This window comes from Perissodus microlepis, chromosome 11 (assembly GCF_051167445.1).
Source record: "Perissodus microlepis isolate ML-2025 ecotype Zambia chromosome 11, ASM5116744v1, whole genome shotgun sequence".
NCBI classification, from domain to species: domain Eukaryota; kingdom Metazoa; phylum Chordata; class Actinopteri; order Cichliformes; family Cichlidae; genus Perissodus; species Perissodus microlepis.
In genome coordinates this window covers 13,436,438-13,459,066 of record NC_140471.1, presented here as the reverse complement: position 1 = coordinate 13,459,066, position 22,629 = coordinate 13,436,438, and positions in this window count along the sequence as shown.

Below are 22,629 nucleotides of genomic sequence, written 5' to 3'. Positions count from 1 at the left end.
ACAGTAAAAACATCCCCAGTGTCTTCTTGGCATCTTTAAATTGTTTAATTAAATAGAAGTAGGATCATTTTGTCAATCTATGAAGTACTTAATTAAAGAAAAAATCCTAATCACAGCTTGTGGGTACAGCACTTCTACATGAAACAGTGATGCACTGACTATGAGTGTGAATATGTAGGGTTTATACAACACATGTGTCTGTGGTGCTGAGGTGTAGGAAATGAGTCTGACGTCTGTTTGAAAAGCCCGAAGAGAAGCAGAGCGGGTCACGAGAGAGAAGTTTTGAAATAAAATTCTGCTTTTTAATGTTTGATTAAAAATAAATAAAGTAAAATAACATAAAAATTCAGTGTCTCTGAAGGCCAGAATGAAAGTAACAGCATGAGGATCCCTTTCATATATATTTTACAGATTCGAACGCTGGAATAATAACACCCTGAAGTGCAAACTGTGCTTTTAAAAGTTCATTAAAACCTAATGATCTATTTTAGCTATCATCAAATTGTCCAAGTCAAAGGATTCATTCTACAACGTTGTTGTTTGCTGGAGCTGAAACATACAGGACTCAGGTACATTACACCTGTTGGGTGGATATAAATGGCTGTTTGCTTGCAGCGTTTTTGTGAATCCTGTTAAATTCTTCAGTAGTTCAGGTACCGCTGAGTTTACAGAAAGGTATTAAAGTACTTTTGAAACATATTTTCACTCTCTGGCTCTTCCTTGAAAATCTAACTCCCCTGGGGATATATCCTGGACCTTTAAACATATAAAGTTCTTTATTGCAGCTCCCTTTTGTTATGAAATGTTGCTTAATGTCAGTAAAGCCAGTGGATTTGCACAAACTAAACTAAACTAATATTTTAACAATACTGTACACCAATCAATCACTTGCTGTATATGAACAATGGATTTTAGAGTCATTCTCTGTTGCGCTGGTCTTCATTTCTCGTTCAGTAACTGTGTCAGACTGTTCTTTTTCCATTTATTTTCCTATTCAGACTTTGTATTTTATTTTATGTGAGCTGTGACCTTTTTACCCAGCGGCGCAGTCCCACCTCTGAAATGAGGAAAACGTATCTTTCAATTCAAACCTGCAAAAAAGAAATCAAAAATGTGTCAGAAAGTTGAGATGGGATTGTGTGCTAGCTCCCTTTCACTCAAATTACACCAAAGTCTGACAATGTCAGATGTGGGAGGCTGCCAGTGGACAGTCTGAGTCTGTCCCAGGTGTGATTTAGCTCTTCAGCACTATGTTAATGAGGCTGCCATATGTCTGTCTCATAACACTGCCATGAACTTTTTGATCAGGCACGCACCTGTAGGCTGATACTCGTGCCCCTCTGCCCTCTGTCAAAGACAAACACCGCACTCACTTTGTGTTTTAAATAAGAATTCATAGATTTTGAGGTATCAAGTGGGCAGATGTGAAGAGACAACTGGAAGCTCACTAATCCACTACCCTCTCACAGGATTTCATTACAAAAGTCAGCCTGTAAGCCTCATCAGACAGGTTCTCTCTGTTATTGGGGAGAAAAAAAATGAATGTGAATTAAAGACAGAAAAAAGAAAGAAAGTTTTTATGGCTTTTCTTCTCAAAGATAGGAAAACAAACAGGGACTGCAAATTTTTAAGCTAACACTTACTTTTCAGACCACGTCAACATTTAGCAGCTGTGCAACACAAACCAGAATAACTGATTTCCACAAAGTAGAAGAAGACTATATATGTGTTTGTGATGTAATTAAAAATGACAGTCAACGGAAATAGTGAGGGTGAGGCCGAGGTCAGGAAGTGTTAAGAAAAAAACATTAGGGCAACTCAAAATGCACCGTTTGACTGCAAAACATATTTTAGGAGCTCTAGCAGCCTTCTTGACAGCCACACTTCACCTGAGACCATTTCTGATGAGGCTTCAGTAGATGGATCAACTGAATGGCCAGATGCATCTCTGAGGTCCTGTGTCAATATTTGTTTTCTGCACAGTATGCCAGAATATAAAAGTCATAGGCCAACAGCACTTTGAGAATCACCTTGTTAGTGCAAAAATGCTATTTTATGTATTTTTCTGCTACCTTTGGCTTTCACCGTAGATTCAGTCAAAGAAACAGGAAAAATCTAACAGTGGTAAATTAAGTGGTCCTTTGCTGAGTTTTCTGTTATGTGTGGACACAACGATGAATGATCGTTGAGTTAGGTGATCCCTTGAGTTAGGTGTGTCATGTGTCATGCTTGAGTGATTCATAGGTCAGCGTCAAGTGATTCAAGCAACAATAAAAAAAAAAATCTATGAAAATGATGAGGTAAAATGAGAAACGACTGCTCACCCACCTCTTAATGTGAAAACTGCAAATGCTACAACTAACTTTAGACCAAACTGTGGAAGTGGGTTTGTGTAATTAAGTGTTGTATTTACAAGCTCAGATTACCTCTTGTGCATCAGTCACACACAAAGTTAGAAATCGGGGTATTTTTCTGCCCATGCTGCAACACCAGGCCCATCCTAAAGGTCCGCTCCGCCGACGATGGCTGAATCGCTTCACCAACTAAAGTTTGCCTGTTGGTTTGAAGTTTGAACTCTTTCAGTTGCTTGCATGTTCGTGCCTGTGCTGCTCTGTGCGTGTCAGTCTGAGTGAAGGCATTTGCTCTCTGCTAACTAGCTGCTACTTTGTATCTGCCATCTGCCTAAGCCATGTGCAAATTTTCCATTTCTTCTGGTTCCCACTCTGCATGCTCATTATGGTGATTTATGCTGTGGTAAAATATAACCAGGCTGAAATGAACCCCGAGGGGTTTTTGCCTGCTTTGGCTGAATGGATGAGTGCAAACTTTGGTTAAGGAGTTATATTATGTGTTGGGCTTTAGTGATGTAAACGTAACATTAATTTTTCATTACTCCCATCGTCATGTTTATGTATTTTTGGATTCGTCAATCAAACATTTCTCATAGAAAAACCTGCAGCTTAGAAGTCGACAACATCTGTCAGGCATAGTTATGAGTCAGATTGACATATTATTCTTCATCTAATTTCCAACAAACAGCTCTGTGGTTGATGCTGTCGTCACTCTCTCTGCCATTCTGAGCTTAAACACATGCATTTATGAGTCTGGCTCTATGAACCATTTGATAATAAGAGATTCTTTGCAGACTGTTTGAAATTCATACCTAGCATACCTGCTTCTGTATATTGGATGAGCTGTAATCTCATTGCAGTAGACAGACAGTAGATATTCTTCCCCGTGGTATTAAGTTCACAGGAAGGGGATGGCTACATAATGTCTTCATGGTTTTGGATTCTGCTTTGGTTATGATTGTATTTTTGTGGATCTCTGATGCCGTAAACTTGAGTTGATCCTGGACTTTAAATGCCAGCTCTTTATGGAAGTTGGAGCATAATAATTATCACAGGAAAGAAAAGAAAAAGCGATTATAACAGCATAAATATTGCAAAAAGCAGCATCCAATACCAGTTTTGGTACTCAACACAGATTTGTCCTGATGCCAAGTTGACTAAGAATCACTTACAACATGTTGTGTTAATCTTCAGTGATTATTCTGCCTTTTTAAAAAATAAAATACCCAAACAAGGTGTTCCACACAGGCCTGTGACTCATAATGACATCACTTCTGGCATCAAAGGAAACATACATGCACACAGATTTTTAAGGAATGTATTCATATTTATTCTCTCTGTCTCTCCTCCTGCCAGCGGGTACTTGATTTAATTGCACTCTTGTGGTGTATGGGTCACAAACCTCTTCAGTAGATGGACCCTTCATTCTTTAATTAACTGGTGCATTTTCTATTGTTGGACATGAAGGGAAAGCTGGGTGCAGAGATGAGCACAGAGGTGGGGAGTGGGAGGGGGCAAAAATGATGATGATCATTAAGCATTAACTACATACACTTAAAAACATGCTAATTACTGATGGAAACAGTTAGATGCTTTTTTTTTAACTGGTAAAGGTTTTTTTTGCAGCCATGTGAAGACAAAGGCAAAATAATGAAATAAAAAACTGGGAGCTCAAGGAATGAGCAAGAATTTCATCTTCTTCAGCATCTGGATAGTTTCAGTGGCTTTTTTTATCCTCCAAAGTCTTCTTCAAATGTACAGAAGTTTCTCCTTTTCTAAGCTTTTAGCCAACTATGACCGAGGGTGTCATGATGAAGTATCTTTTATCTGGAGTTTAAACACATGTAATCCTGGAAGCCACTGGTATTGCAGCTGGGACAACATGAGCAAAAGCTTCCAGGCAGTCCCAGCAAAATCATTTTTCACAGAAACAGGAAAGGAACAGGAAAAAACTTCAGAAAACTTTGGGACCATCAGGTGGGAACACTGTAGCACACAACTGGAGATCATTTGTCTGCTATTTTCTCACTACAGGAAATAATAAGTTTGATTTCAGGTGATAGAGCTGTCTGACTGGATCATGCAGGAGGTATAATTCGAGTTACCGACTCGCTTGCTGTGGATTGTGGTACCAGAGCTGTTCTCTCATTGGTACAATCAGACCGATGGGGGCCATTCAAGTTAAAGGCCATTAAATGTGGAGCTGCAGACGTGTGCTCTGCACATTCATCTTAATCAGTTCTCACAAAGCTGAAATTCATGTGTGAAAATGTCTTTAGTCAGGATTTTTCTCAGTAGGCATCTTTGAGGTTCTTCTACCCTTTGACAAGGACAACAGCGTTTGTACATGTATTATGAGAACTTCTTATTTCTGGTTAATGTAAAGAAAACGTGCAGTTACACCTTTCTCACTATAAGGTATTAAACAGAGTATTTTTCTTCTATTTCCTTGTTTTATAGTTTTCTTCTTTTAAAATCTTCTTTTATCTTATTCATTCTGTTATCTTTTATAATCTGCTTCTTCTTCTGTCTTTTTTTTTCTGTCTTCTTTTATTCCCAACCTCTATTTCTTCTTCTCCTTTCAATGTTCTCCCTCTCAGCCTGTTAACAAGCTCACATTTTCTCGTTAACCTGAAACATGAGGGAATTCTGAATGAATAGTAAAACCTGTATGGGCAGGCGTGATATAAAAACATGCACATGTTTTTGTTTTTGGTTTTTTTTGTAGTAGTTGTTGTTGTTTTTGGTTTTTTTTAAGGCAGAATTAATCTGCAGGAAAAAAGAAAGACATTTGCAGCTCCAAGATATGAGAAAGTGCAGTGCATTCAGGCAAAGCCATAGTATTTTCCACCTACTGTAAGTTCTGTTCCCCAATACCAGTGTTTTGCGACAGAACTGTGGGGGCATTGCGACAATAATGAACAGTAGTTGAGTTATTGTGCGCCTGTGCTGCTGTGTGATGTTATTTGTTCAAGACTGCTTTCTCAGAGGAAATAATCTTACTGAACTTTGCTGCTCTCTCTGATTCTCCACATCGTGGCATCGAAGCTTTCTAGCAAACCACTAAATCATATTTGTCATTTGCAGGATTGTCTTAATCTGGATAACATCTTGGAACATGGTGATTAAATTCTTTTTCCGATTTGGGGAATTATATGAAAAGCTGTAAGCTATTTGAATTCAAATTAACAATTTGTGAGTCCGGAGCTGCGAGGTCTTATTGAAGCATCTTAAAAATGAGTTTCTCAGGGGAAATAACGTGAGACTACATTCAGCTGCTTTTTTTTTCTCTAATAGGTCCTTTAATCAGTACTAATGCTCCTCTCTGGGCCATAAAAAACAGTGTGTGAATGTGTAAGTGTGTGCATGTGTACTATCCTGCAGTATCAGTTACATGAGTCGCTCTGTCTGTGCCACTGTGTGTGTAAAACAGTAATGGTAGAAAGTTCTGCAGCAAGTTAAACAGGGGAAAACTGTGCCCTGTTGATGGCAGAAATATTCATTCGGAAATGTTATTAGATTTTTTTGGGATGTGGGAAATATGTTTGAAGTGTTTGAAATTACAGTATTAGCAGACAGGAAGTGCAAAATGCTGTCCTGGGGTGGACTCATTTTGTCTTACATAACCAGCAATAAAACATTTTTAAAAGATGACTGTGTGCTAAACATCACAATCAGGGATTTAGGGAAATATTTCAACCAATGTCTTATCTTATGATGTCACTAAGTTTTGTATGATCTGAGCAAAATCCTCAAGGCATGAAGCCATTATGTAGCCACCTGCTGTTTGTGTTCTATTATGGGGTCCAGCCAAAACTGAGCTTTGTGGTTTGTTTGCTCTTTTCCAGAGCTCAAACTGGTTCAAGTCAGATTTGTTATCCAGTTAATTTCCTTGATCTGCCTTTATGGTAAAAGCAGGATAGTAACTTCCTTGTGGAAAAATAGGAATTAGGAAAAATGAGGAAAAATAAGTGGTTGTCTGGTGATTACATTACATTTTGTTCTATTCAGGAACCAACTGGTCAACCAGAGGCTGAGCATGCAGCATCCTCGACCTCTGGGCAAACACTTTTGTTCACAAGAAGATTGCACAGTCATCTGTTGGGAGACTACCTGTCTCCAAACAACTCACTGCAATCACTCTCTGACAGACTGCTGAAAGCTTTCAAAGAACTGCCTTCTAATTAATAAACAGACAGATAACATGACAACATGTTGCAGTCAGTCTGAGTCAGTCTGCACCAGTGAGTGCAACTTGTCTGCAATGTGTCTCCTTGCAATAGGAGCTTGACTCAACTGGTTGCCAACTGATTGTTTTCTGGTTGTACTGCTATATAAAATCAACATTACTGCATATTTGCCCAGTTTCGCAGTTAATTTGCCATCCTCCAGCAACTACATTACTATGGGTGGAAGAATTTCTAACTTCCAGTTTCTGGTTGTACAACAATGTCACTGGGAAATTTCTGTGTTTGTAGATTTGTGATTTTTGACAGTTTATTACAGTTAATCCATACTATCACAAACAGATTACATGTAATCGGCAGTTTGACCCCAGCCAATTACAAAATGATGAGCTGATTGCAAACTGATAGCAGATTGAGATGATTGCTGTCACGGCTGGGGCAGCAGTCGTGTGGTGGAGTTAAATGAGGACCCAAGATGCAAGAAACGGCTAGATGCAGGTGAGCGTTTTATTTACAAAGGGTGAAATATATACAGAAATGAGGGTGGCGAGGACTGCACAAAGATACGAACCTAAACTGGGACTGTTTTACAACACAAAACTCGAGGACCCGAACAGAGCACAGAGCACAGACACAGGTAGGGCTGAAACAACACTCAAGCACTAAACACAAGAACCAAATCCTAAGAACTAAAACCAAAATCAGAATAAACACAAAACACAAGGTGAAACCAAAAGGAAACACAAAACGCTGGGTCAAAATGACCCAGGATCATGACAATTGTCTTTTTATTGATGCACCAAAGTTTCACTGAATATGACAACTGACACCGAGTGGTCGTAGAAATAGTTCCTATCTTCAAAACAACCATTTCAAAGGCAATGAGCTTGCAAATTTATTGCACATTTTGATTAAATGTGCTTGTATCACAGTCTCCAACCACTGTTTTCTCTAATGTCAGAATCAGCTTTATCAGAATCAGACTGTTCTTCTGGAGTTATTGAATGCCTCCACCCTCCAAGGACAGGAGAGGTGATAATGGTGCAGCCAGCCCGGCCACCTTTTCAATCTTAGGAGGTCTACCACAAAGCTGCTCTGCATGTAATGGCAGTCAACTGTGAGAGAGAATATGATGGTGGTGCTGGGTGCTGGGATAGATTTAAAATCACTTAGAAGCCTCACTCTGATTGTAATTTTTATTCTGAATCAGCAAGGTAGAGAGAAAAGATCTCATTCCTCTATTCCAAACACACCCTCTTCATCGCACCCTCTTCTCTTCTATTTTAGACAATTATATTGCCAGCCTGAGGCGGTCTGTCACTGGCAGGAAATTGAGAGTTTAGCTGGCTGAATGGAGAAAATGTGTTGAGAGCATTGTGGCAAGCCGCGCACACACAAACAGCTGCAAATACTGAGAGAAATGCGACGTTAACAAGACTGATAAACTCCAGAATACATCCACATTTACACTATGTGAGGCACCGATATGCTGTAATGTGGAATTAATTATATTGTATTCGTGCTCGCATGTTAACGCGAGCTATGCTTAATGTGTCTGTGTGTGAGGGTGCACTTGGGTGACGTCCCTTTTTGTCATCAGAGGGTGAACGCGAGGCTTTCCTGTTGATATCCGTGTTTCCCTTCAGATAACTGCGACAGCCCACACCAATAAAAACATGACAGACAATTTGAGCAATGACTGAAACGGGGCATCACACCTGTAGACGCCAACCAGTCATGCTTCAGTCCCCCTCACTGTTGTCACATCAGCTGCTCGGTCACTAGATTTAGATGAAAACATAAATAAATCCACGACTCTGATGTTTCTCGCTGGGCAGACGCAGCTCTTGCTCTGAGTCTGAGAGGAGCGGCTGTGCAGTATGTGGGTGGACGAGGTGAGGTGGAGTTAAAACGCATCCTATTGCTTCTCTCTGAGTGATCCACTGTTGTTAACTTTCTAACTTATGTGCATGTGTTGATTAATGTAAGAGACCTGGAGCTTCACCAGCAGCTTTAGTGAAATGCAAAAGTAGCTACAATTTATCAGCTATGAGTTATCTCTGATATGAAAAGAACAATACAGTGAATATGTAGCCGACGTTGGGCTGGTGGATTCCCACAGGCATATCTCCAAAACAGATAATGTTCACTGTCGTGGCTCATGTTTGTAGGTTGTGTTGCATCAGTTTTGAGCTGGCTAAATGGGCAAAGACAGTGTGATGAAGAGCTGAAAGACTTTAAAACAGCAAAACACAATCAGCTAAATTCATATTTTTTGGAAACATCTGTGTTTCACACTCAGTGCATCCTTAAAACATAAAGCTGCTGTACAAGGGTTATTCTATTCTGAACAGCTGAATATTTTTCTAGGCTGTCCTATTTAAGAAGCTGAAAAACGTTCACGTTCCACACCCCAATTTGTTTCCCATTTTATTTTATAGCAATGAAAAAATGATCCATGCTAACATTGGCCTAAATACATCTGTTTTTCCCCTTCATATCGTTTGCCTGGTTGTGCTCAGCCCACCTGCTGTGAGCCCGCAGCCCTGCCCCACAGTTAGAGACACTGCTGTAAGGAAAATGAAACATTGTAAAAAACTGTATCCTAACCTTGATGCCATCATTCCCATAGAGGTTTCATTCCAAAGATGCTTTCTCTTTAGTGAAGATCATCCCAAACATTACTGAAATCTTTCTGCTGGTTTTTCATTTGAAGTCAGTCTGTTATTTTCTTCTTTTTTCGACCTTTAGCTTGTTGTAGGATGAACCCTCGATCAGACAAGCCATCGTTTAATATCACTTCTCATCATTCTTGCAAAAAGAATAGGCCAGGCTTTTCATTGGGATCTCAGTGACAATTTGGATCTTTGCTCCATGTTTCTTTGTCATAGGCAAATGTTAATGGGACTCAAATTAAAAACATGTCATTTGTTGGCATTGTTAGAACACAGTACAAATGCTACCTGTTAAGATGTTAGTAACACTGCAGGACTGACTGATCTCTGTGGGCTGGCTCAGTAGGTGAGCCATCATCAGCTGGATAATGAAATAACAGCATGGACACATCACTAACTCGCACACACACAAACACAGTGTTGCTGCCTTCTATCTGTTCTTACAGCTCAACATGTGTGTAAAATCGATATGAGTCCCAGCACCACCATAAGGTTCAGGAGGGAGTGACTTTAGAAAGATCACACCATTCTGTGATTAACCTGCAGGGGACGGCTATTTGTCCACCCCTACAGTGTGTATGACTCGCTGCTGTGTGTGGGTGATTCTGTATTTTGCGCCACGGTCTTTGTCTGTGTGTCCGTGTGGTCCTCCAGGCAGCACGGCACCAATAAAAAGGTGACAGAGACAGACCGTTTAAAAGATGGATTGAAAAGGGGAAATGACGGCATCGCACCTGTGTGCGCCGGCCGGGGGAAGGAAGGGAACGACAGACATGCGATATTACAAAGTGCGTGAAGAGAAGCGTATCACTGTTATTGCCGCACTTTCTTAGAAATGTTGGGTTATACACTCTTTTGTTTCTTATTTTCCAATAACTGTGGTGAGCTGGGGCAAATAGAGATGAAGCTGAAAGCGCATCTCTCTTATAAGCTGGTGTAATTAAAGTTCATGGCTGGTGGTTTTCCCCCCAGAGTTCTTCCTCAGTGTGTAGCACTTTCTTAATGCCCAGAAACTTTAAGGTGGAATTTGAAGCTCCAAACTTTGCTGATGGAGCCACAGACAATGATGACATCCAGATGAAATCTGAAATTTCATCATTGTTTCAAACTGCCACATGCAATAATGTAGTTAGACAGTTGGTGCTTTTTTAAAAGATTAGCTCTTGTTTTTTTAGATCGCGCTGGAACACTCGAAGTTCAGTGTTCAGCAGATTTATTTGTTTTAAGAATAATGAGCATTTGAGGTTTGCATGTTTGGGACTTTTCCTGTGATGCTTTGGAGGAAGTCAGAGGAAGCTTAACACAGACTGTGCTGTTTTTATTCAGAGCCCTAAAACCCAACAAGTCCTCCAACCTGAATTACCATAGAGGCCGCCCCTACATTCCCATGTCAAAGTCTAATGTTGCTTTAAGTCTCCTGATTACAATAGTAACAGATTACTGTATTTCACTGTAATACACAATATATGTATATATGTAATATACATTCCCATCTAATGTCGCTTTAAGTCTCCTGATTACAATAGTAACAGATTACTGTATTTCACTGTAATACACAAAAGCTCACTCTATTTGTTTCTTTGTCCATCAGCTCATCCCACACCATCAGGAGCTGAACAACCAAAGTTGGTACACAAGTCCATGAAGGTTCATATTTGTATCAGATACCATGATGTTACCAGGCGGCCTTTCATTCACCCAGCAACAGACTAAAATAAAGCACGTATGCAGCTAAAACATATTAGAAAAGCATTGTAACAACTTTATCCGTTAATAATAACATCCCGTTCTTATAAACAAAAACTGAATTATGTATGATATGTTATGAAACCATCTCCTAGTAAAAATCACCTGTTGTTTTTTGTTTTCCTGCATTTTTAGGCTTTATTGGACAGGAACAGTAGAGAGTAGACAGGAAAAGCAGGGAGAGCGTGAGGGAGACTGACGTGCAAGAAATGTCCTTTTTTCAAGCCGAGGCCCCTGCAGTCTTTTGGCATATGGGTCTGCTGCTCAACCAAGTGGGCGCTGCTAAACAAAAAAAAAAAAAAAAGGCACCTATTTTTAGTATAAATTATGCTTATCTAACAACCACCTAGCAATGCACTAAAATGACAATTTTAAGCATATAAACAACATCTACCAACCTTATTTAACCTCCTGGCATCCACATATGTGGGCAAAATAATACATTTTGCTCTACAAGGGCCTGATATCCAGATACGAGGACATTATACTGCCACTGTTCTATCAACATTTAAAACAAATGTCCTTATATGTGGATCTCATTTCTCTCAGAAACAAAAAATCAGGTAAAAAAAAAAAAATAATAAATCTGGAAATTCTTTGTTTTTACATTCATCAGGTCCCAACATGCCCAAATATCAAAGAGAAATTAAAAATGCATGCCATGGAAGAGTTCAGGTCTTAGGAGGTTAAATATGTCAGTTTGCCAGCTGCACAACCAGGCAAAGCAATACAAAGAAAAACGTTCTAGTATCTAGAAAAGGTATCTCCAACTGACATTTTTGAAGTGGTCAAACTGGCATTCTTATAATAAAAAAAACATATACACTTAATATATACATGTGTAACAACAGTTAAACCCACTTCTTTAGGCTGTGGAGAGGTTCTGCAAAAATGATTTAAAGCAGAACTTTTTTGCAGACGAAAGTTTCCTGTTAGCTTTTTTACAAACACATCTTTACAAACTTCTGGTTTGTTTTGATGTAATGCTGCGAGCTACCACTAGGAAAAATTGGCACTTTGAGTGGCAACACTCTCCGTGTAAGATGTCATAATACAGAACAAGAAGCGTGCTAATATAGAACAACGACCTGTTCTCTTTGTTGTTTTCCTGTCTTGCTCTATGTACTTTAATGTGAGCAAACATAGTAAATTAAACAATGTTACTATATTCAAATTATAGCACATAGTGTTGCATTTATAGTCCTGTCGGTCTTATGTAACACTGTACACTGGTACTGTGTTGTTATTGAGTAGCTTTGGCTGTATTCTTAGGACAGTGTACACAATCAGGGTTTCTCTCCCTTTAGCTTAACCACAGGGGTGAGACATGTTTGTAAAAGTACTGCAGGCAGGAGGCACTTCATACTTTTATTTTATGTTCACACACAAAAAATCAAACAGTGCTGTCACCAGTGTTGGTTTAGTGATCAGTCTTCATAATGCAGACGACCCTTGCGTGTGAATCAGTGGATCAACAGGCTATTGTTACTCTGGTCTCTATGTAATTTGATACAGAGCAGCTGGATCAGTAGCGCAAATATTCCTCAATGATCCCGCTCTCTTATGATGTATTGGTTTTAGTAATAGGGTCAGTGGTTTCTCATTTACCATTTAACCTCTATATTTTATCTCTGGGTATCCCTTCTTTTTCACTGCAGTGCTATATTTAGTCAACAGTTTGGGCAGCGGATTTTAAATGTAGTAATCTATTTTTAACAACTCTTGGTTATCAGCTTTAATAGAAGTAAATATCTGTTTGGCATTTTTGGAACTTTTGCATTCTAACTAAGGGTTGGATAAAAATATGGATGTTGCACATGGCTGCATGCATAATAGGAATTTGATGGTCCTCGAACTAAATGTTGATATTGCTTTTTTGTTTCTACTCTGAAACGACCAGCGTTCCTTAAAATTCCAAGTCAGAAAAGCAAAGTTGCAAAGATGCAAAGTCAAAACAAAGTAGATGCATTTAGAGAAGCCGATCAAAAATTATGAATGCAATACAAATTGCAACAATTCATTATGGGACAACTGCACAAGTACAAATTGGCACCAAATTGCCACTGTAGTCATACCTTAGCAACACTGGATGGCATTATAGTGGCAGGCAATTGCAATTTAGCAAATATACTTTGTTAGGTTGTAACCATTTGGAGTTGAATAGTGAATATAAATTAGTCTTATATATGTCTTTGGCATTTCGTGTTTTTTTTCTGATCATTTCACATAATATTTGTACATCTATTGAATGTTGCTACAAGTATCATAGGTTAGGTATAAATGACAGCATTTCTACACATTTTACCATTATTAAAATTGCCAGAGGAGTAAGGTAGAAGTGACAAAAAAGATGGTACGTCCAGTCTTTAAGTAAATGCACAGTAAAGACATATAAAGATAAAGTAAGGTGGGTGACTTTCTCCATAAGTTACTACTATAAGTAACATACTGCAAACTTTTAAGCAAACTAAACAGTAAAGTGTACATTACTTTTTTGTATAATAATGCTAACTCTGGTGTTCGGTGAATGCTAAAGTGCAGGAACCTGTGAAGAGCTAATAAAAGACAAGGACAGTTCACTTTTTAACAGAATCTAAATCAGTCCAGCTTTTATATGAGACTAAAGACATATCTTTTATGTTTGGGACCCCAGGAGTCAAAGCCTTCCAAAGATGACTGCCGTATAATTGAAATAAAGAATAAATAAAGAATAAATGCTGTTTTTAGGCAGCAGGTATTTCATAGGCAAAACAGTTGAAGCTGATCAAAAATAATAAGTTGAACTAACTCAAATGAAAGAAACTGTTAGATGAACTCAAGATATTTCACTTATTTGGACTGTTAAAAAAAGATTACTGAATTTATTTAATTACTTGGATTTACTTGTATAACTCCATAGGCAGGCGGAGGTAATGCAGTCATCGGAGGATCATTTGTCATCATGCAAACTGTTGTTTCAGATAGTTTCGTAATTGATCCACACTCGGGTGCTGACTCCTGACGTCAGCTTATATTAAGAAGACTTTTTAAAAAAGTAAAAATGAAAGAGCTGGGACTTTGAATCTTGATCGCTGTGGGCTAAATTGACAGCATCTGGCTTTTTCTCTGATCAAAACAGATTTACATATTTGTGTCACGACTGGGAATGCTTAATCTCCAGACACGGATGGTACTCAGCTGGTATGTGCCTCAAACTCTATATGCTGCTCATTCTCACAGTTAACCAAAGGCTAATCAAACCACTAATGCAGTTTTTAATAAGCCAAAATACTCTGTTTTTCTCACACATTTGTGAAAGAGGGTCAAAGAGGGGAGATTGCAGTTAAAGCGCACGTCTGAGGTCGTGATTGGAGAGACAATTGGTTGGGGAAGGCTTGAAGAATAAAGGCACTGTTAGATGGTGAGAGGCTTAATTGGGTCTGAGTCACTCTGCAGAGTCATTTGTGTTTCACCGAGATCAAAGAAATGCTCATCTGACATACACCCTGACAGTGATACTCATTTATAAGACAAACACTCTCCGGTGTAATGGCTGTGCTGCCACATTCAGTTGGAGTGTTGTGTGTTGACCTTGTCTGTCTTCCAGTCTTGCTAAGAATCTCTGGGATTGTTTAGGCGGTTTGTAAGAGAATTACCCTTGAGCTACCAGAAGGGGTAAAAGTTGTCAGATTTGGTTTTCAACATTTTGGGTCAGATTCCGTTTTCATTCAAATAATCCGTGACTGATGAGCTGATTCAGTGGATACAAACAGAGCAGCAGGAAGGGTGTGAGTAATGAGGAAAATAGGAGGCTCACTGTCAAGAACACAACAGAAGTGACCAAAAATAAGTAGTACAATGGAGTAATAAAAAAAAAAACATGTTCATCTTGAAAAAAGTCAAAATTTTGAGATTAAAATCTAAATACTATTTTGAGAATAAAGTTGAAATGTGTAGATTACAGTTGTTCTTTCGAAACCAACAACTTCTACAGCTGCTGTACCCTCTGCGAAAGCCTTGTGTGGATGAGTTAGTGAAACAACCTGATCAGCTGTCCTATGATGCACGGGGGTGTTACCATCAAAATCCTTGCATCGGTGTATTAATTTTACACAAATCTGGCCAACTCTTTTAACTTTGTGTTTTTTCCTTCTGACCAAATGCATCTTTCTGCACCATCTCTTCAACATCCTTATACAAATCACCTGACTGTGTTTATCTGCTAAAAGAGAAACCATTTCCTTGCTACTAAAACCGATTTTGAAGTGCGATTTCACGAACTCATCTACACAATGCATTCTGTAGATTGGGTTGTAGCCGTGGCAGATTTTGACTTGTAGCGGCAGCTTTAGTCTTCACATTGTGACTTTATTCTCAAAAATCGAGTACTCAAATAGTATTTTGAGTTTAATCTCTTTTCTCAGAATGAACAATAATGTATTTTGTTCTTACTCTGGCCATGACATTCCTTTGTAGAAAGCCAATCTATGTTTTTACATCATTAAGGCTAGCACAGTGACAGATTATAATCATTATATATGATACAAAAACTTGTATTTATTATTATTATATTTATAGTAAGAGTTCAGAGTCATAGGGAAAATTATCTGGGAGGGAATGAACGCATCTTAAAAAAGAATTTAAAAAAATATTTTGATCTGATGTTGTCGGCACAAAACAAACTGCCAATCCATGTTATACGTTTTTGCAAATGTCATTGTGCACCAGAGGACTTGACTGATGGCAGAGTAAATGTACTGGCATGACGCACAAAATGAAAAGACGTGTCAGTATCATAGCAACTTAAATGCACCACAGGAATTTTAACAATGTTAATATTGGGGTTAACAAATGAAGACCGTTAGGGTTTTTTTCCTCATCAGTACAGTAAGATTAGAAAAGAATTCAAAGGAGCTTGCAAAGAATAGCGTCTGGACTTCTTTAAGTTTACTTGAAGACGTTTCACCTCTCATCCGAGAAGCTTCTTCAGTTCTAAGGTCAAATGGTGGAGAGTCCCAGATATAAACCTAGTGGGAGTATCCCCCCACAGAGGGACAAAAGGACCCCCTGATGATCTTCTAATCGCCTGAGCCAAGGTGTGAAACTGGGTGTGGGTCCCAATCAGCCAGAGTTTCGGGTGTGTTCATTGTGAAACCTGGCCCCACCTTATCATGCGAATTCCTGAGGTCAGATGGCCCAGGATGTGAATGGGCGTTAAGGCGTCTGGGAAGGGATCTCAAAACTGGATTATAGATGGCAGAGAGTTGGTGTCGTAAACCCCTGCCTCTGTTCAAAGATGGTCGCTCACAGTGGATATAGATGGCTTCTTTCACTCCTCTTTCAAACCATCTGTCCTCTCTGTCCAAAATGTGAACATTGGCATCCTCGAAAGAGTGTCCTTTATCCTTAAGATGCAGATGGACTGCTGAGTCTTGTCCTGTGGAGGTGGCTCTTCTGTGTTGTGCCATGCGCTTGTGAAGTGGCTGTTTGGTCTCTCCAATGTAGAGGTCTGGGCATTCCTCGCTGCACTGTACAGCATACACCACATTGTTAAGTCTGTGTTTTGGCGTTTTGTCTTTCGGGTGAACCAGTTTTTGTCTGAGCGTGTTGCTGGGTCTGAAATGCACCGGGATGTCATGCTTGGAGAAAACTCTCCTAAGTTTTTCTGATACACCGGCTACATAGGGGATGACAATGTTGTTGCGTCTGTCCTTCTTATCCTCCCTCGCTGGTGTCTGGTCTTCTTTTCTGTGCATCTTTGCTGACTTTAAGAACGCCCATTTAGGATAGCCGCACGTTTTGAGTGCTTCCTTTACATGTGTGTGTTCCTTCTTTTTTCCTTCAGGCTTAGAGGGAACATGTTCTGCCCGGTGGTGTAGGGTCCTAATTACTCCAAGTTTGTGTTCCAAAGGGTGATGGGAGTCAAAGAGGAGGTACTGGTCCGTGTGTGTGGGCTTCCGGTAAACTTCGATGTTGAGTTTGCCGTTCTCTTCAATGTGCACAGCGCAGTCCAGGAAAGGCAAACAGTTGTCCTTTGTGTCTTCCCTGGTGAACTTGATGTTTTTATCCACAGCGTTAATGTGCGCAGTGAAGGATTCCACTTCTTGTGTCTTGATTTTGACCCAGGTGTCGTCCACATATCTGTACCAGTGGCTGGGTACTCTTCCTCTGAAAGAGCCAAGAGCCTTCCTTTCCACTTCCTCCATGTAAAGGTTGGCTACAATAGGTGACACGGGGGAGCCCATGGCACAGCCATGTTTTTGTCTGTAAAAGCCTTCGTTGTATTTGAAATATGTAGTGGTGAGGCAGAGGTCTAACAGTGTGCAAATCTGATCGGGTGTGAAGTTGGTCCTGTCCTCCAAGGAGCTGTCTTCTTGTAGTCGTTTTCTGACAGTCTCCACGGCCTCCGTGGTGGGTATGCAAGTGAAGCGAGAGACTACATCAAAGGACACCATGGTTTCATCTGGATCCAGGGTAAGTTTCTGGACCTTGTCGGTGAAGTCGGTGGAGTTCTTGATGTGGTGTGGGGTGTTCCCCACAAGAGGAGCAAGGATGGTAGCAAGGTGTTTAGCAATGTTATAAGTGGCTGAGTTTATGCTACTGACTATGGGTCTGAGTGGGACAGCTTCCTTGTGGATTTTAGGAAGTCCGTAGATGCAGGGTATGGCATCCCCTGGGTAAAGGCGGTGATATGTAAGGCGGTCAATAATTTTGTCCTTTTCAAAGTCTTGAAGGCAAACTATAACTTTCTTTTAGTAGCTGCTTGTGGGGTCTCGCTTTAAGGCTTCGTAGGTATAGTTGTCACTGAGGAGAGTAGTGATCTTTGTATGGTAATCTGTAGTGTTTAGGACCACGGTGCATCTTCCCTTATCAGCTGGTAAAACAGTGATGTTGTGGTCTTTGCTCAGGGAAGCGACGGCCTTCTTTTCCTGTATTGTGAGGTTGGATGGAGGGACTTTGGCACTGGAGAGCGTGGCTGAGACTTTCATCCTGATTTGCTCTGCTTCTGTCTGTGATAATTTATTAATCCGTATGGCAGATTCTGTGGCTGTGATGAGGTCCACTATGGGCAACTGTTGTGGAGAAATGGCAAAATTGAGTCCTTTGGCTAATACTCTCTTTTCAGGTTCAGTGAGAATCCTCTTTCGAGGACACTCTTTCGAGGATGCCAATGTTCACATTTTGGACAGAGAGGACAGATGGTTTGAAAGAGGAGTGAAAGAAGCCATCTATGTCCACTGTGAGCGACCATCTTTGAACAGAGGCGGGGGTTTACGACACCAACTCTCTGCCATCTATAATCCAGTTTTGAGATCCCTTCCCAGACGCCTTAACGCCCACTCACATCCTGGGCCATCTGACCTCAGGAATTTGCATGATAAGGTGGGGCCAGGTTTCACAATGAACACACCCGAAACTCTGGCTGATTGGGACCCACACCCAGTTTCACACCTTGGCTCAGGCGATTAGAAGATCATCAGGGGGTCCTTTTGTCCCTCTGTGGGGGGATACTCCCACTAGGTTTATATCTGGGACTCTCCACCATTTGACCTTAGAACTGAAGAAGCTTCTCGGATGAGAGGTGAAACGTCTTCAAGTAAACTTAAAGAAGTCCAGACGCTTTTCTTTGCAAGCTCCTTTGACTACGATGACCTGGATGACTGAGAACCTTCACAGACATTAGAAAAGAATATTTGCATATAGGTGCCACTGATGAATTTGTGTGCGGTCCACACTTCAGCCACCATCTTAAAGAACAAAGACACTGAGTGTGACAGATTTACAAAGATTGTGGGCCCCAGGCTCTGAAATACATTTCAGCTGCTATTCAGGGAAGTATGCATGCACAAGTATCAAACTCCTGAAGAGGACATGGAGGAAAATCAGATGTGTTTGAGTTCCCAGAGCAAATCCGAGGAAACAGCGTTTTAGTGGAACCCACTGTTACAATACAAAAATTGAAAACTTAAAAATCTCCAGTATCACAGGTAAAGGAATGATCAATATTCAAAAGGCTAATTTTATTAAGATTACAAAAATGCAAACAATATCATTAATAACAACGCTATTTTAATTCAAAAAATATAGAACATAAATGTAAGGTGTATGTAAATGGAAAATATTTTAGGCTTTCTTAAATAGTGGGAAAAAAGACAATAATATTTTAAGTTTTCTTAGTTAGTGCTGTGATTGATTTTTTTTGTCACAACTGTGCTCTAATTATAGGAGAATCCATCATTTAATGATTCTTAGTTTAACAATTTGTGTTCTTTTCTTTCTCAAGGAAACCAAACAGTTGTCATCCACCAGGAAACTGCAAATAATTAGCCTTCCATTAGGTTTTTACATGTTTTAAATCCAGTGACATATTGTGACTTGCCATTAGCAGCTTGACTGACTGCCTGTGTTGTGTTCGCAGAGAAATTGTGAAAGGGGGCCATCCACTTAGAAATCAGTCAAAATAATCTCTGAGAGGAAAACATTTCCAGTTAAATTGTGACTTGTAAACATTTTTGCACAAATAAGCTGCAGCACAGATCAAAAGTAATCTTAACCTCTGTAATAGGAGTGGCTCAAACAGTATTGATAGTAATGTTCTGTAATGTATAATACAATTAATATATCATATATATATAAATATATTTTAAAACATTTATATTTTTGGATTTTTTTTGTAATATTTTATAATATTATTTTCTTCTACTCAGCTGTTATAAATCTGAAGCTAAATACTCATTACCCGTGAGTAAAGAGTCCTGCCAGTGTTTCTTTAAATAGATTTACTCTATTAATCCATCTGTGTGGAACTAATCTTTAGGGCAGTTGTCATCATCATCAGTATACCCATTTGTGCATGTTTTTACTATATTAATCATCTGTGCATCCATTTATAGCTTCCGTCTTAGCAAAGCCCCATAAAGCACATCCAAAAATCCAACACGAAAGTACATAGACTGAAATGATGCCGGTTAAAGCAGCCAAAAAGTGCTGTTCACTCCCCTCAGTGGACATGTCTAATGAAATCATCTTTCTTATTTAAGCCAAAAGGAAACAAACACTGATCCTTAAATTCTGCTGCATTATACCGAAGTTTACCCAAAACTCTTTGGGTAAACTCATAAACTCACTGGCAGAAGAAATAATGAATGGGAACAAACATTTGTTAAGCATACATAAGTTGAAAAGTTTCTAAAATGTGAAAAAGAAGATCTGATGTGAAAAGATACATTTTTAGTTTCAGTTCTTCTACTGGCTGCTGTCAGCTCAGATTTCAATTTCAGCCCAACATAAAAGAAACTTGTTTCACTTACATCTTTGACCTGAGAGTGGAGCCACTGCTTTAGTCCGTCAGACACCTCTGCCTTTGCAAGCAGCTTCGGACACATTTAGACACTATGACTGCCAGTATAGGTTTGCTCTGCATGTTCAGCTGTGTCTTTGATGTGGCCTCAAGATTTTTATTTTGTTTTCAAAAATGGAGGAATGAACCAAACTCTGTGGGGACGGAGAAGTCATAAAGAAAGTAAAATCAAAACATAAGAAAAGACAAACTCCAGAAACATCATGAATTTGTATAACTTGTATGAAATCTAACCTTCAGGAAGACAAGGAGATGTCACTTCACAGAGCAAACACTGAGTGGTATCTGTTAAGGCCTTTATCTATAAGTTATGAGATGCATCGGGATCTGTGCAGCATAACACCTCTGCCCAGAAGTCCTTGAAAATATCGTTGAACTTCTCAGGCTCAGAAAAGTTACAATTCTGGCCAGGTAGAGTTATTGGCACATCTGCTGTGAGTTTTCTAATCAACCTCATCCTCCGCCCGACACACTGAGACTCACAGCTGACAGGCTGTGCATCAAATTAGGAACACAATCTTCCCCGAGTTGCTGTGGAGCACACGTGCTTTCAGTTGTTGTCAAGTGTGTGTGTGTTTGTGCACGTGTGTGGATGTGTAAGTGTGTGTGTACCATGTTTATATATTTGTGTGGACCAAAAATTGGAAGTTTACTATACTTGTGGGGACCAACAGCCCATATGGGGACAAAAACCCCGTCCCCACGAGTTTGAAGGCATTTTTGAGACTCAAAATGCAGTTTTAGTGTCAGGGTTACAATTAGGTTATGGTTAGGTTTAAGCTAAGGGTTAGTGTTAGGCAGTCATTTTTGATGGTTAGGGTAAGGGTAAGGGGCTAGGGAAAACATTATGTCAATTAGATGTCTCCACAAAAATATGAAAACAATATGTCTGTGTGTGTTCAGCCTGTCTGCTCTGAGAAGAGCTCTCAGGTTTAAGAAGTCTCTGCTACGGATGCCACTGAAACCGCTAGCAAACTTAACTGATGCAGCCTTTGCATTAAAAAAAACAAACCCACTGCTCAAGCCCAGTAGGGGGTCAACTTAGGTGAAGTTTGTCCTATCAGGGCCAACTGGTTGCAGCAGATGACTTCCCTTCCCTGACCCTGGTTCTGCTGGAGATTTCTTCCTGTTAAAAGGGAGTTTTTCCTTCCCACTGTCACCAAGTGCTTGTTCATACTCTGTGTCATCTGACTGTTGGGTTCTTTCTCTTCATTCTTGTTGGGTCTTTAGCTTAAAATCTAAAGAACCTTTTTGCAATTAGTGCTATATAAATAAAATTGAATTGAATTAAATTTAATTGCATTGAATTGAAATGCAACCCTGGCAGAAATGATGGGTTTATGCATCTCAAGAATAAATTAAGTTAAAGTCTTGCAGCAGCAGCTCCAGCACAGGTTGGGCTCTAATGATTGATATCTCATCTGCTGGTAAGCAAATATAACTGAAAGCCTGCAGCAGAGAACACACTATCATTCACTAAACCAATTTTTTTCTTTAATCTTTGATCCTTTTTATGCGTATGGTTATGAGCTCCCATTAATAATCACAAGCACTGCCCTGCTGACAAGAACAAACCCGCTGATCGATCGGGGAGCCGCATGATGGGGTAGGGTTATTAGTGGCACAGGTGAGTCGAAGATCACATTATTGATGTTGAAGATTAATGATAATTGTGCAGAAAAAAAAACAACTCCAGCATGAGTGTTCAGCTCATATAGCTGTATATCTGACAAAGATATCCACTTTGTTTTGACTAAATGAGGTGCCAAGATTTCAAAAAAGGCTTTTGCACGCACATCATGGTGACTGTTGTGTTTATTATAGGGTGTATTTTGTTTAAATTTTAGGTGTAAAGGGTAAAAAATATATATCCACTTGCTACCAAAAAACAGGTATCTCTATCACATGTCAGATGTTAAAGTTTCACTTCATACAGTCATGCTTGTAATTCATATAGTGAGTTTTGACTCTAGAGTCTGACGCTTCAGTGGTGTGTCTTTTAACGATTAATTTCCAAATGATATTAAAATTCAAACACTCTTCACTGATCTGAAGTATTTGGACACTTCTGATTTAAGGGCAGCTCCCCCAAGAATAACACTAATGAACATGTTTGATTAAACCATGAGTGAAAAATATGCAGCTTCATAATTTGCAGAAGTACAAGAAATTCTGCTCACCAGTGCACAGAAAGAAACAATAACACTCTCCGGGACATACAAAGTGAAGCCGTGCAGTGTAGCAGAGACATAATGGGAGAGCCTAATGCAGACTGTGGTTTTTGACCCACCCTGTTTTGCAGTGACAGATGGAGATGAAGAGTCCACTCA